The following is a 12,826-nucleotide window of genomic DNA, read 5'->3' on the forward strand; positions in this document are numbered from 1 at the left end:
CATATGTGAAAAATGCAGTCGTTGGTGTTGGAGTCTGACACAGCCAGTGCAGTTTGGGTGAGCGGATGGCTGGATGTTGTTCCTAGCTGGTTTCCCACCCAAAGCACACTGTGGACCTTAGTAAATGTGCAGCTGCCTCCTCCCAACAGCACTCATGTGAATGTCGTGGTAATTATTATTTCCATTTGCCAAGAGGTGCAGTAACTTGCCTAAGGCAGTTCATCAGGCTGCAGCAAAGACCAGTCTTGTGACTCCTGGACCCCTGAATTTTCTGTGCAATTAAAGACAGAAATCCTTACCTTACCAATTTGTGACACAGCACTGGGTGACAATCAGGCAATCACCTGAGTGGTTTAATGAGCCTTCTAAAGCCCTGGAGAGAATGGTTGAACTTGTTGGATTTTCCCATCTTGTTTTCTGGCAGACAGAAAATGAAATCTCTTGTAGTGATCTTAGCTGTGACTGTAGATACTGCAGCCTGCTTTTAATGCCAGGATTATTTACCAAAATTGGGTCCTTTTGGAGTGGGAAGGGAAGGAAACTCATCGTGCAGGTTCCTACGCATGCAAGAATGTATTTGCGCCGTGTAGTCACTGTCTTGAACCGGCTAATCCTCTTTCCCTTCCAGGATGGCGTCTGCACCGCTAGGTTTCAGTGTCAGAGACACTGTTTTGCCAACAGCTGACAATGTTTCCCTGCATCCAGGGCAGGGTCCTACTCTTTACCTGCTGGGAACTGCAAATGCTGTCCTTGCTACTGCTGTGAAGTGAACAGTGTGTACCTCTTGGACCTGATGTATTGACAGTCAGGAAGTCCTGGGAAGCCACAGGTGTTTATGACATGCTGTAGATACCAGCAGGTTTTGTGTGAGATGTGTGGCCCACAGCAGGAGTGAGAGGAGCCCCCTTTGTCCCAGCTGTCTGCAGAGTGTCTGCAACCCACAGCCCAGCTGGTGTTGCCATGGACACACTGTCCGCCCTGGGCCTGCGAATTCTGATCACTTCACTGAAAATAATTTGATGCAATCAGAGGAGACGTGGGGTTTGCAGTTACTGTAACCGGCCTGCAGAGATACACACACTCCTGCAGCCATCTTCTTTGTGCCATGGTTTCAGTAAGCGAACAGATGAGTCTGCTTGTAAGACACAGTGGCGTGTCAGCCAGCAGGGATGGTTACAAACGTGGTTTTCTCCGGCTCTGCTTAACAAGACCTCCTCCTGCTGCTTGGAACAATGTGTTGTTACCACAACATGACATCTAGTTAAGAGAAGAAAGCCAAGCACAATCCACCCAACTTCAAAACTTCCCCCTTCCCTTCACCAACAGATTTTTCTCGTCAGGTTCAAATTATTTGCCAATGAATGCTGGAAAAAGCCATTGCTCTGGTTTGGCTTGTATTTGTTTGCTGCCCAAAATCAACAGAAGGTATTTCTGGGAAGCAAACATCAGGGGGTGCAAGAAAATGACATTGCCGTGTAGTAAAATTAAGGCTAGCTTCTTCGAGAGTTGGGCCACAGTGGTTATTTCATACTACTCCATGGTGGCTCTGCTTCCTGGGCTGATATGTCTGGGCTGCATGCTGTAATTTCAGGTTTTGGTGAACTGAGAGCAAAATCAAAGAAGCCGCAGGCAGCATTACCCAGCCTTGGCGGGCAGGTTGGCTGGGCCACCTCACGGCATCTCAGCCCATAGGTGAGGTACGCTGGGAAGGCAGCGAGATAGAGGCTTGGTGCTTGTGCTTGCTCTTACTATTGCTCTTGAGAGACTGCTACACGTTTGCAAGGGAGCCAGGTAGTGGATGGGTGTTGTACAGAACTTCAGTCTCCCAGTCTGTCAAGCTTGAAAGTTTTTCCAGCTTTCAATTTTGTCTAGAGTTTCTCTCTTAAGACTCCCTGCTTCTTCAAACAGAGCCTCAACTCTGGCTGGGTCCCAGAGATAGATACCAAATGGTGCTTTTTTCCCTTTCTTTTGCTCTTTCTTCCTTCTCGTGAAGCTGGCAGACTCTCCAAACACACATCCAACCAACGCACAGTGCATTCGAAAACAGGCCATCTGGCTGAGCACTCCTTGAGAATGAGAAGACAAGAAAAACAACCCTCTTCGAGCTGGCAGCCGAAAGGCAGGCAGCCCGTACGTGGACTTGATCTCGTGGTGCAATCCAAGAGCCGTCCAATCCAAGGGCATTGCAGAAAAGCTCTTTCCTAATGAGCTGAATACGGCTGTCTCCAGAAGCGGCTCCAAGTCAACAATTTGAGTGGGATGCTGTAACTCTCCTCGCTGCACATGTGCTCATTAATTAAAGCCACTTTGGAAGATGCCCCTGACACCCCCGCCGGGACTGCCAGCCTACCCTTCCCGAAATCCTGCTTGCTGCTTTACAGCCCCCTGCTGGGCAGGGAACTGCAGGGCCCCAAGAGAAGGACAGGGCCATCAGCATCCAGCTCTTAACCGCAGAACGGACCCGTTGCGTCAGCGGTGAGCAGCTGCGCGGGGAGTAGAGCACTGGAAGGAAGTTGCACTCCGTTTGCTTTGCTGTCGTTTTTTCCCGTCGGAGTTTGGTAACAGCCAGAGTGCTCCGGGCATAAAACCACTCTGGGCAGGTCAGCAAGAGACAGGGACGGAAGTGAGCTGAGCAACCCAATATTGCAATTCTTAGCTATTTTTCTGATGATTAAGGACTGGCTTCACAAAATCAGGGTGGCTGAGGTGAATGCAGAGCCATTAGTAGCCAAATCCCTCAACAGTAGAACAGGGAGCACTCAGTGAAACTAGTAGGAGACGAGTTGAAAACAGACTAAAGAAATTACCTCACATTAGGTAGAGGACTTCTGGAAGTTGCTGGCCCAGCAGACTGCAGAGGCAGACAGCATCATCAAGCTCAAAATGGGATTAGACAAATTCATAGATAACAGGTCTGTAAATGGACTCTAATGTGAACAGGCAAAATGTACAATCTAACATTCCAATCCAACAAAGGTGAATGTTGAGGAAACACAAAGGGCAGGGGAATGTCCAGGCCTGTGTGCTCTCCCTGGATAGTCTCTCACCTTGCCCTAGTTGGGAGCAGAGTGCTTGGTGGAGAAGACCGCTGCTGTGGCCCAGAAGGGCTGTTCTTCAGTTTTTATTGTAGGATTCAGTCCCTGTGCCAGCTTGATCTGAAGGTCATATGAACAGATTGTTGCCTCTTTAAATTACCAGAAGGAAGCTAGAATCTGTTTTTTCTCGGAAAGCTGGATTTGTGGAACATGTTTCCGTAAATGTTAACAGTCACAAGCCCTGGCTTAATCTGTTTGGTCTCTCAGTCATTAAATTTCACACAGTGACTGAGTGATTCATGTGACCCTTTATCTTCTTAGTTGGGATCTCATTGTTTCTGCATCTACCCCTTTTAGTACTGATGGGAGCAAGGACAGCTCAGCCTTTGGCCGATCATATAGCTACACCTCAGCTATGCATCTATGGGTTTCCAATGGCTAGTTATGGCTCTGCATCTCTGGATGGCTATTTCTCAGGTTTCTGTTGTGGCTTCTTGCGTGCAGTTGTGTTTCCAAGGTGAGGGACTAAAGCTCTTGATCTTTTGACTTTATTAACTCAAGATTAGAGTTCCGTAAGTGAAAAATCACTTGCTTATCTTGAAAAATTATGACAAAGGACACACAGCACCAATGCAGGTCCTTGGGAGTTCTGTGTTTCTTGCCACTAAGGTATCAGAGACATTCAGTGTCTCTTCCTTTTATCCACATGCAATTTAGTTGTCCCCAGCTGACAAAGTTGAGCTCTAAAATTGAGATTTTGCATCATTATCTTTTTAAACCCACTGCTTTTTAAGCTTTAACAATGACAGGGAGATGTTCCTAAACTGAAAACAAAGAAAAAAATATGGATTAGATGGAATCAAATATGCCCTTTCTTTGGTGCTGACTTAATTCAAATACAGGTGGCTTGTTCAGAAAAACCTAGAGGTGACAAGGGATAGAGACCTGTACTAAATGAGAACGAAGTGCAGCAGTGCAATTGCTACATCATACCAGAGAGAATGTAAAGAGTAACTGGGAAGCTTCAGTGTGGAAAAAAATGGGGAAAGGGGCACAACAAATTAGAAGAGACCACTAGGTCGTTGAATATACTCCTCTGCTGTCATGATATCCCACAACTGACAAAGATCTGTCTTCAAATAGTTAAGTTTTTCATTCCCATTGTTCCTCTTCGGAGGTTATTCTGAACTTCACTCTGCCGTTGTTTTGAAAGCTTCTGCTAGTGTGCAGCCTGAATTATTTGTGACCAGTGTATGCCCATTTTAAGATCCTTCCTTCTTTAAACTCTAACCTGCTATTAGCCACATTTAGTAAAAGTTTTAGGGCATAATTCACCTCCTACAAATATGTGTATTCTGTTATGCTAACAATGTCCCTTTTCTTTTTTATTTTTAACTTACAGGAAAGCAGAATAATATGCAAAGACAAGATGAAACAGATGTTTCAGGTCTACGTTACAATTCAGACAGAAATTTAAATCAGCTGAAGACGTCAGAACACAATGCTTTGTAAGTGTTTCTGTGCTATCAGTTACTCAAGGGATAGTTACAAGTAGTATGCCTTTGAGTACATATTGCTTCCTTTACAGCCTTTGATGTGAAAGGTGGATTCCCTTCAGGAATGTGCTCTGAGGTCTGAGGCAAGTCAGCTGGAGCTCTGGGAGTGTGGCATCTCCAGAGAATGGGTTCCAAACTTAAGATGCTTGTGTAAAAACAGCACTGTTGACAAAGACAGAATATCAGGATACATTCTCATGATACTGAGAATACCAAGCAAATATCAGTTGTGCTGTGGGAGTGTCATTTGTGCCTTATATTCCAATAAAAAGAATTAAGTTTTTTTTTTCAGGTCAGTTCCAAAATTAGATGTAGAGAATGTCCAGACCATTAGCAGTGAAAAGGATGCCAGTTGGAACACTTTTCTAGTGAAAAAAAATGGGGTTTGAGAAAACAGATATTTTCACAGAAAGTGTTCACTGTCCTCCAAATGTGCCCCCCTTTCATAAACCCAAAAGCCTTAAAAGCAAAAGAGATTTGATTGTTGGCAGTTTGGGGATTATTCCCCTCCCTTTCCCTCAGCATTTTCCAATGGAAAATATTCAGGGTTTGGATTTTCAGCCCTTTGCTGAAATGTCAACATTTTCCAAAGGGTGAAGGAGGGGAAAAGAGAAGAAAAGAAAAACATGTCCTGACCAGCTCCAGTCAGAGCCAAATGGCTCAGTCCTGGGTTTGGTCAGGGAAGTATGCTGGAGGGGAGAAAATGGGAGTGTCTTGGTTCCACATACAGCCTGGCTGGGCTGAGGGCTGCGTATCACAATCCATTCGTATGAGTCATTCCGGTCAACGTTTCGCCAGAGGAGCGTGTGTAGTGGCTTTTAAGCACTTCAGGTCAATATGTTAGTTGCAAACCCTGCTTTGCTGCTTGCCACGGCCACTTTGGCTCTCTGTACGTGTGTGGGATGCACACAGGTACACTCTGTTCGAATTCTAGTCCTCCAATATTTCCATGACGTCTTTAACTCACAGAGACAACAGTAACACCTGGCACCTATCCAGACCTGAGAATTCCACTCTTCCCCCATTCATAAAAGAGGAAAATGGCATGTGCCTGTAAACATACATGATTGTCTGGGTCCTCCACCCAAGTGATGCTGTCTTGTGCTGTGCAACGGCTGGAATTTAGCCTTTGAAAGCCCTGGCCAGCTATGGATGGGCTAGCCCTAGATAGGGAGAAATGCTGGAAGAGCCAACATAAAGGCTGCTAAACATGCATGCACTATCCTGCTTCTGGGTGAAAAGGAGTGGTTTTGTTTCCCCAGTTTGTTGCTGATGCCCAGCTGCCGGCTCAGCGTCCGGAAACCTGTGCCAGCACTTGGGCACCTTCAAGTCTGAGGAAGACAAGGGCTTCTGCCTCTCCAAGGTGTTTCCCACAGCTGCAGTGGGGGAGCTCGTAGATGGGTGCATACCCAGACTAGGTCTTTGTCCCCCTCTAGTGACTCGGCTGCAAAAGAAGTTTTCTGAGTCCTACTCCCTCCAAGGAAGATGGTCATTATTTTAGGCCAGGATATTGAATGATTTCCTTTCTGAAGGCCAGTAGGACATCTGAGCACCACCACCAGTTCATACATTTATACACACTCAGACATTATCCATTACCAATGTAAACAGTAATTAGGAGCTTGCCTTTCTGCTCTAATAGGCCACATGTGCCTGCTTTCCTCCCATGGAGGACAGCAGTTACAAGGTTCAGATGACAGCCCATGCTTAGTACTCCAGGAGAGCCAGCTAGGGCCACTGTTACCAGTGCAAAAGCACATGCTCCTGATCTCTTGTAACCAAACACTTGCTGAGTCACAGCCCAGTCACCCGTACGCTTAGCAAGTCGCGTCAGCCATCTGTCACCAGCACATCCTCCTCACCGCGCTGGGGAAAAAAACAGGAGGCAGATTATGTTCAGCTGAGGAGCCAGGCTCTTGTGCGTCTTGGCTCTGAGTAACCCCTGGATTGTCTTCTAACCAGTGGTGCAGCCTTTGGCTCCTCTTAGTTTGGCCCTTTGTCAGGGAAGAAAGTGACATTCAGGTTCAAACGCTGCAAACTTGGCTTGACTAATGAGTGACTCCAAAGCAAGCTGACTCAGGCAAGACATGGATAGCATTGTGCAAAATGTCCCTCCTACAGCCAGACCATCTACACAAGCCTCTACAGTGATGTTCTCCAACCAGTGTTTGAAAAATAGCACCAAAATATAGAGTGTGCTGTTTCGTGCAGCCTTATCCCACCTACTGTGCCAGCTAAAGGCTGCAAGAGCAGCCTTGTTATGTCTCCTGTCCTACCGAACCCCCATGTTTCCCTAGGTTCAGCCATGTGCTAGAGGTGCAGCCCCGAAGGGCACAGCCCCAGAAGATGGGATCACTTCCTGCCATGTGCCCACATTACCGACCAGATGAGGCACTGCCCAGGTACGGGAGCCTGCTGGGAGAGGTGTAAGCAGCTCAGAGTAGGGATTCACACAGGATTTCACAAACCTCGACCCCCGCGCTGCTTACCACAACCTTCCTGGCCGGGGCTCCCCAGCCGCCTCTTTCATGTGCTTGAAAGTCTGTTTTCCCCATGAACTCCCTGAGGGACAAATCACCCACACCAGCAATCTGACCATCCTCCTTTATCCTAAGGCGATGAAAGAGTGCGGAGTGGATGTGGCCTTTTTTGTTCTGGAGGAAAAAAGCGAACTCAATGCCAGGCACAGATCCCAGGCTGTATAGTTAAAATCGCACTCAGAGCACATAATTCCCATTTGTGTTTGTGTGCACGCAGGGCAAGGGTGGGGGTTTGCGGGAGGGGGGGTGAATATAAGAATGTAATTGTCATAATTTAATCCAAAACTACTTCTTGGAAGAAAAAAAAAAAGGCTGACACAAAACAGCATGTTCAGTTATAAACACCACATGAAAGAGCTGTATTATGTTCTACTTGGTAACTGACATCCAGTGTGAACGTTCTCAGCTGCCCACTACTGGGCAAAGGCCTTTCCAGCACTCCCCCCCACCCCGACACAAACAAAAGCCCCCAGCCAAACTGCGGCGCAGATACCAATTTCTGAGGCCACAGAGAAATTCCACATAGAAAGTTCATTATGGGCAGAAGAGGCAAGCTGGTGGACGGAGCGGCACGGAGCAGAGAGATAGCCATCTGGGACTGAGGGCGCTCCCAGCTGCGCTGGGGAGAGCGCACGCACATCTCCTGCAAGGCCATAAAAAAGTTGGCATGTGCTGTGTAAGCCGTGGAGTGTTTTTTTCCCCCTTGGACTTCCCATAACAGACCAGTGTATTCCCAGAGCAACAGGCCTTGCTGGCACCACGGCTGCTCCTCTCGGATTGACTTGGGAGCTCGGCAGGCTGGAAGCAGCAGGCATGAGTGGTGTTAGGGCCCTCTGTGCCCTTCCCTTGTCCCGCCAGGCCTTCAGCTGGAGCGAGCCACTCCGTGGCTTGGATCCTCAGGCGCACTTACTTACTTAACTCCGCATGGCACTGCATCCTCCTAAAAGCGCCCAGGAATGTTGGAGACCTGATAATTCACTCAATATTTCTTCTCTCCCTCCAGGCCATTCACCAGGTAGAATCGTGCCCTTCCTGCCCATGGGACGTGGAGGTGACAAGGAGATGCCTTCTAAATCTGTCCACATGCTAGAAGGGAGGGATGCCATCCAGAGGGACCTTGACAGGCTGGAGAGGTGGGCCTGTGCCAATCTCATGAAGTTCAACCAGGCCAAGTGCAAGGTCCTGCACCTGGGTCATGGCAATCCCAGGCACAAATACAGGCTGGGCAGAGAATGGATTGAGAGCAGCCCTGAGGAGAAGGACTTGGGAGTGCTGGTGGATGAGAAGCTCAACGTGAGCAGGCAATGCGCCCTTGTGGCCCAGAAGGCCAACCGCATCCTGGGCTGCATCAAGAGGAGCGTGGCCAGCAGGTCGAGGGAGGTGATTCTGCCCCTCTACTCTGCCCTGGTGAGACCCCATCTGGAGTACTGCATCCAGTTCTGGAGCCCCCAACATAAAAAGGACATGGACCATTTGGAGAAGGTCCAGAGGAGGGCCACAAAGACTATAAAAGGGCTGGAGCACCTCTCTTATGAGGACAGGCTGAGAGAACTGGGGCTGTTCAGCCTGAGAAGAGAAGGCTCTGGGGAGACCTTATAGTGGTCTTCCAGTACCTCAAGGGGGCCTACAAGAAAGATGGGGAGAGGCTGTTCAGTAGGGCCTGTTGCGATAGGACGAGGGGTAATGGTTTTAAAATAGAGGGAGGTGGATTTAGATTGGATATTAGGAAGAAATTGTTTACAATGTTAGTTATAGAACACTGAAACAGGTTGCCCAGAGAGGTGGTGGAAGCCCCATCCCTGGAAACATTCAAGGCCAGGTTGGATGGGGCTCTGAGCAACCTGATCTAGTCAGGGATGTCCCTGCTTCTTGCAGGGGGATTGGACTAGATGACCTTTGAAGGTCCCTTCCAACTCTAACCATTCTATGAAATCCTTGCTTTTCCCTTGCAGTGGGGGTGGTTGGGGTCCTGTCCTAACTAGAGGCTCCACAAATCATCTGCTGGAGTCATTGCAATAGGATATAACAAAATAAATGCCTTCTGCTTGAAGAATATGGTTTTTAGCTTCACATTAACCTTTATTTTTTGCGGGGCTGGGTGACATTATTAGCATCCGTGCTTACTGCTGAAGTGAAGCATCTTTGTTGTAGCGTGGGTGGGAGATGGGTTATCGTCAATATGGAGCAGATCTAGAGAATGGCTTCTGTTATTTACTTCTTTTCTGTTCTTGTAGGACGTGTGACACCGTTTAACAAAGATCCGCTTAGCGGAATCCAATTAAAATCTGAATTGTCACCCAGCCACCCTCGGGAGATTTTTTTTTATCCTTGCTTTGGCTGCACCTGATCCACCGCAATATCATCGCCCTTTGCTCTGAGGAGACGGTCAAAACCAACAAAAGGCAAAAAAACTCTACTGGTGGAGTTGTATCTGGGGTTAACGTGGAAGGAGGGTAAGCAAAATGTTTTGCTGTAGTGTGATATCGCTGGATAATGCTCTGGCGGGTGCTGTGTTTTTGTCCCCGGGGCAAAATAACGATCAGTGCCCCCCGCGCTGTCCCCGAGGCAGAAAAACACTGTCACCCGCTGCGTTTTCTCCTCTCGCCTCGCCCGAAAGGTGGAATTGAACCACTCTGTCGCTAGACAGCTACAGGTTTGAAGCCTGCACCCCAGACCACTGAGGGTCATCCGGGCAATTCAGGTTCGTCCATGACCTCCTTATATGAACCCCCATCGTTCTTCCTCTCTTCGGTCAAGGTGGGGAACGCTTGGCCTGAAATAATGAACCTCCCACTAGTTACCGGCGCGGCAACCCACCCGGGCGGTGGGGGACGCTACCGTGGTGGGAGGGGAACGAGTGAGTGCAGCCCTCCCCGCCGTCCCAGAAGCCTCCGGGCGCTGTATGTAAATATGAAGGGCGCTGATTGGCCGTTCTCGAAGGAGGGGCGGGAGGCGCTGCGGGAAAGGGGCCGGGGCCCCAGCGGTTCCCCCCGGCCCCGGGGCATTGCGTGACTCACGGCGCTTCCCAGAAGCAGCGGGGCCCTGCCCGCCGCCCTTCCCGGATCTCCGGGGTTCCTTACAACACCGGACGGGGCAGCTTGTGCAACGGGGGCCGCCCCGGCTCCGGGGGGGTGATGTGATCGCCCCCTTCCTCTTTGTTCCGCGGTCGCTGGGCCCGGGGCTGGCGGAGCAGCGGGCGGTGCGGGATCAGTGCAGCCTTCAGCGCCTGGTGTGGTGCCGACACCCGTGTGCCTCTCTCCCACTCGAGCTCGCGTCCCACGTGAGAGAGCGGCCGGGGTACGAGTCCGAGTTTCCTCTCCCCATCAGTGGGGCTGCCCGGTTCGTTAAGCGGGTGTAAATACAGCTGCCCCATTTAGTTAAGCTCAGTTCGGTTAAGAAGGAAATAAATATGGCACGCAGAGCTTGGCAGAGGAGACCAGAGCACTGGCTCATTTGGAGCAGTATCTTTTTTTTTCCTTTTTTTTTTTCTCCCCCCTGCAGTGGCTAGTGCCAGATACTCTGGAGAAGATGTGACTCTCCCATGAGATACCTCGCAGAACAATAATATCCTCTGGGAGGAAATTCCTCCCTGGCCCCCAGCTGAGGATCAACTTATGCCCCCAAGTATGAGGATTGAAAACACTTGTAATTTTATCCTAGTGAGTGTAACTATGGAGGCTATTTTCATAAATGTCTAAACCCTTGAAAAATTACTCACTTATTTGCCTCGAGAGATTCCTCTGAAGTGGAGCCATTTCTGCAAATGCATGTGGTTTCCAGTGATTTTTAATTAGATTATTCTTTTTGGTGTAAGCAACAAATAAAACCGTAGGCCCATTCCCCCTCTTGCTCACCCCGGGGAAGCTGAGGCTCAAAACTGGTCCTCAGTGGAGCAGCACCACAGTAAAACTGGTAGGGAACAGGACCAGGGCCACAGCCTGAAGCTGGGAGCAGTTTTGTGGATGTCAGCAAAAGAAGGCAAAAAATATACGGTGGGGCAGCACCGATCCCACTCACACCCAGGAACGCTGCTGGGCGCAGCTTTGCTTTCAGTGCATTGGCTCTAAGTCGTCACTTACCCTGTTGGAAAGGGACCAGCTCTGGTATCATCTGACCCACTGACTCCCCAGCACGGGCGTGAGTGTATCTGAGGCCTTGCTGTTCATAGGGAATGGCTTTTTTAGCAACTTAAATGTGTTTTTTAGAGCACATTTTTAACCTCCACCCGGAAGCAGGGGTTTTATCAGAAAGAGCTGGTTGGAGAGCTGTTCCTGTGCCTGCCAATGCCAGGCAGGAATTTTTCTTCCCTTTCTTCGTTTGTAGGAGTCGTGTCCCCTGGTACATTCCTGTCCCTTTACCAGGTACTTATCCCAGTAGCAGGTGGCGTAATCTAGCAACTTTCTTTTGTACATAAAAATGCACAGGGTGAGGAACTGGGGGCGTGCGTGGGAGGAGGTACAGGAAAATTAGTCATGGGGAGGAAGAGGTTAGTGCGGGGGTTTGAGGAAATCAGGTGGCCGCAGCAATCCTTCAGGCTTCCAGCCGAGCTCGTCCTGACTGGGAGATGCATATCAGCTCAGAGATATGGCCCAGTGGCATGTGACCTTGCTGACTGATTTGGGCTGAACAAGAATGGCTGCCAGGGGTCAGAGAAGACATTTCTAGCTCCTGTACTTCATTTTCAAGGCTTGACTTTAACAACACTTTCACTTTCTCTTTGCTTTCCTCTCTAGCATCTACCTTTTCTGGATCTCTTCCCCTGTGTCACTTCAGAGAAAGGTATCTTAGTGTGAAAATGCTGCTCTCATCTTCTCTCTCCTGCAGCCTCTAGGCTTTTTAAGCAGAGATGTCTGTGTTTCATGTCTCGTGATCAGTCTCCCTGTGCTTTCCAGAAAAAGACTATGCCAAGCACTCAAGTCCAAATGAAAATAAGAGCCAGGCAAAATACTCCAGCCAAGTAACCAGAGGATCCATCAGAAAGGCCAGCTCCTAAAACTTCCCTTATTCTGCAGTGGAAACACATGCAGAGATCATGAATGCGGCAGTTTCTAAAGATCAGACAGTGGAGGAAGGTGCCTGAGAGGGTCAGCAACAACACAGGAAATTATGCCGGACTTCAGAGTTGATAGGGAAGCGGTAACAAAGAAGTTTTGAGAATTTTCTCCTTGACAGGATGCTAGGCTGTCTAGGTTCAGGTCTGCTTCTGGAGCGGAAGCTGTCCTAGCCACTGACTTCCCCAGCAGTGGTTGAAAATAACATTTCCAAGACCTCTGTGTGTCTGGTTTTTGAAGACCTTTGTCACTCCTAACCAGGAGGGACTGTGGATGAGTTGCTGCCCCTGACAGAGGGGCCAGTCTCCTTCTCTGAGGACGGGCTATAGGGGACAGGTACCTATAGGCAATACTTTGTACAGTTACCACTCCCGGTGCCAGTTTCTCTCACCTGCTGCTCAGTCTGCTTAAGAGGGCCCAGGCACTGCTCAGGAATCTGGGTAGAGCTGGCTGCCGGCTACAGGTACTGGTCATCTTGATTAGATTTATAAGGCTACCAAAAATGCAAACAGATACCCAGGATTTTGAAAAGCATGTAAATAAGTTAACCTGTTGTTTTGAAAGGCTCCTCAGCACCTGATTCACCTTTAAACATTTATTGGAAAACCTGTAAGCGCTCAGCTTCATCTTTAGACCAAGTGTCT

The 12,826-nt window shown here is 48.9% G+C and overlaps 1 non-coding gene across 1 annotated transcript; it reads right to left on the reverse strand.

Annotated features, from left to right (window-relative positions):
- Nucleotides 1-9,738: 9,738 nt before the first annotated feature.
- Nucleotides 9,739-9,825, reverse strand: TRNASTOP-UCA (transfer RNA opal suppressor (anticodon UCA)). Its single transcript has one exon. It is a non-coding gene; the product is annotated as a tRNA-Sec (tRNA).
- Between the last annotated feature and the right edge of the window lie 3,001 nt (nt 9,826-12,826).

Source organism: Chlamydotis macqueenii, chromosome 3, assembly GCF_036417535.1.
Source record: "Chlamydotis macqueenii isolate bChlMac1 chromosome 3, bChlMac1.mat, whole genome shotgun sequence".
NCBI lineage: Eukaryota > Metazoa > Chordata > Aves > Otidiformes > Otididae > Chlamydotis > Chlamydotis macqueenii.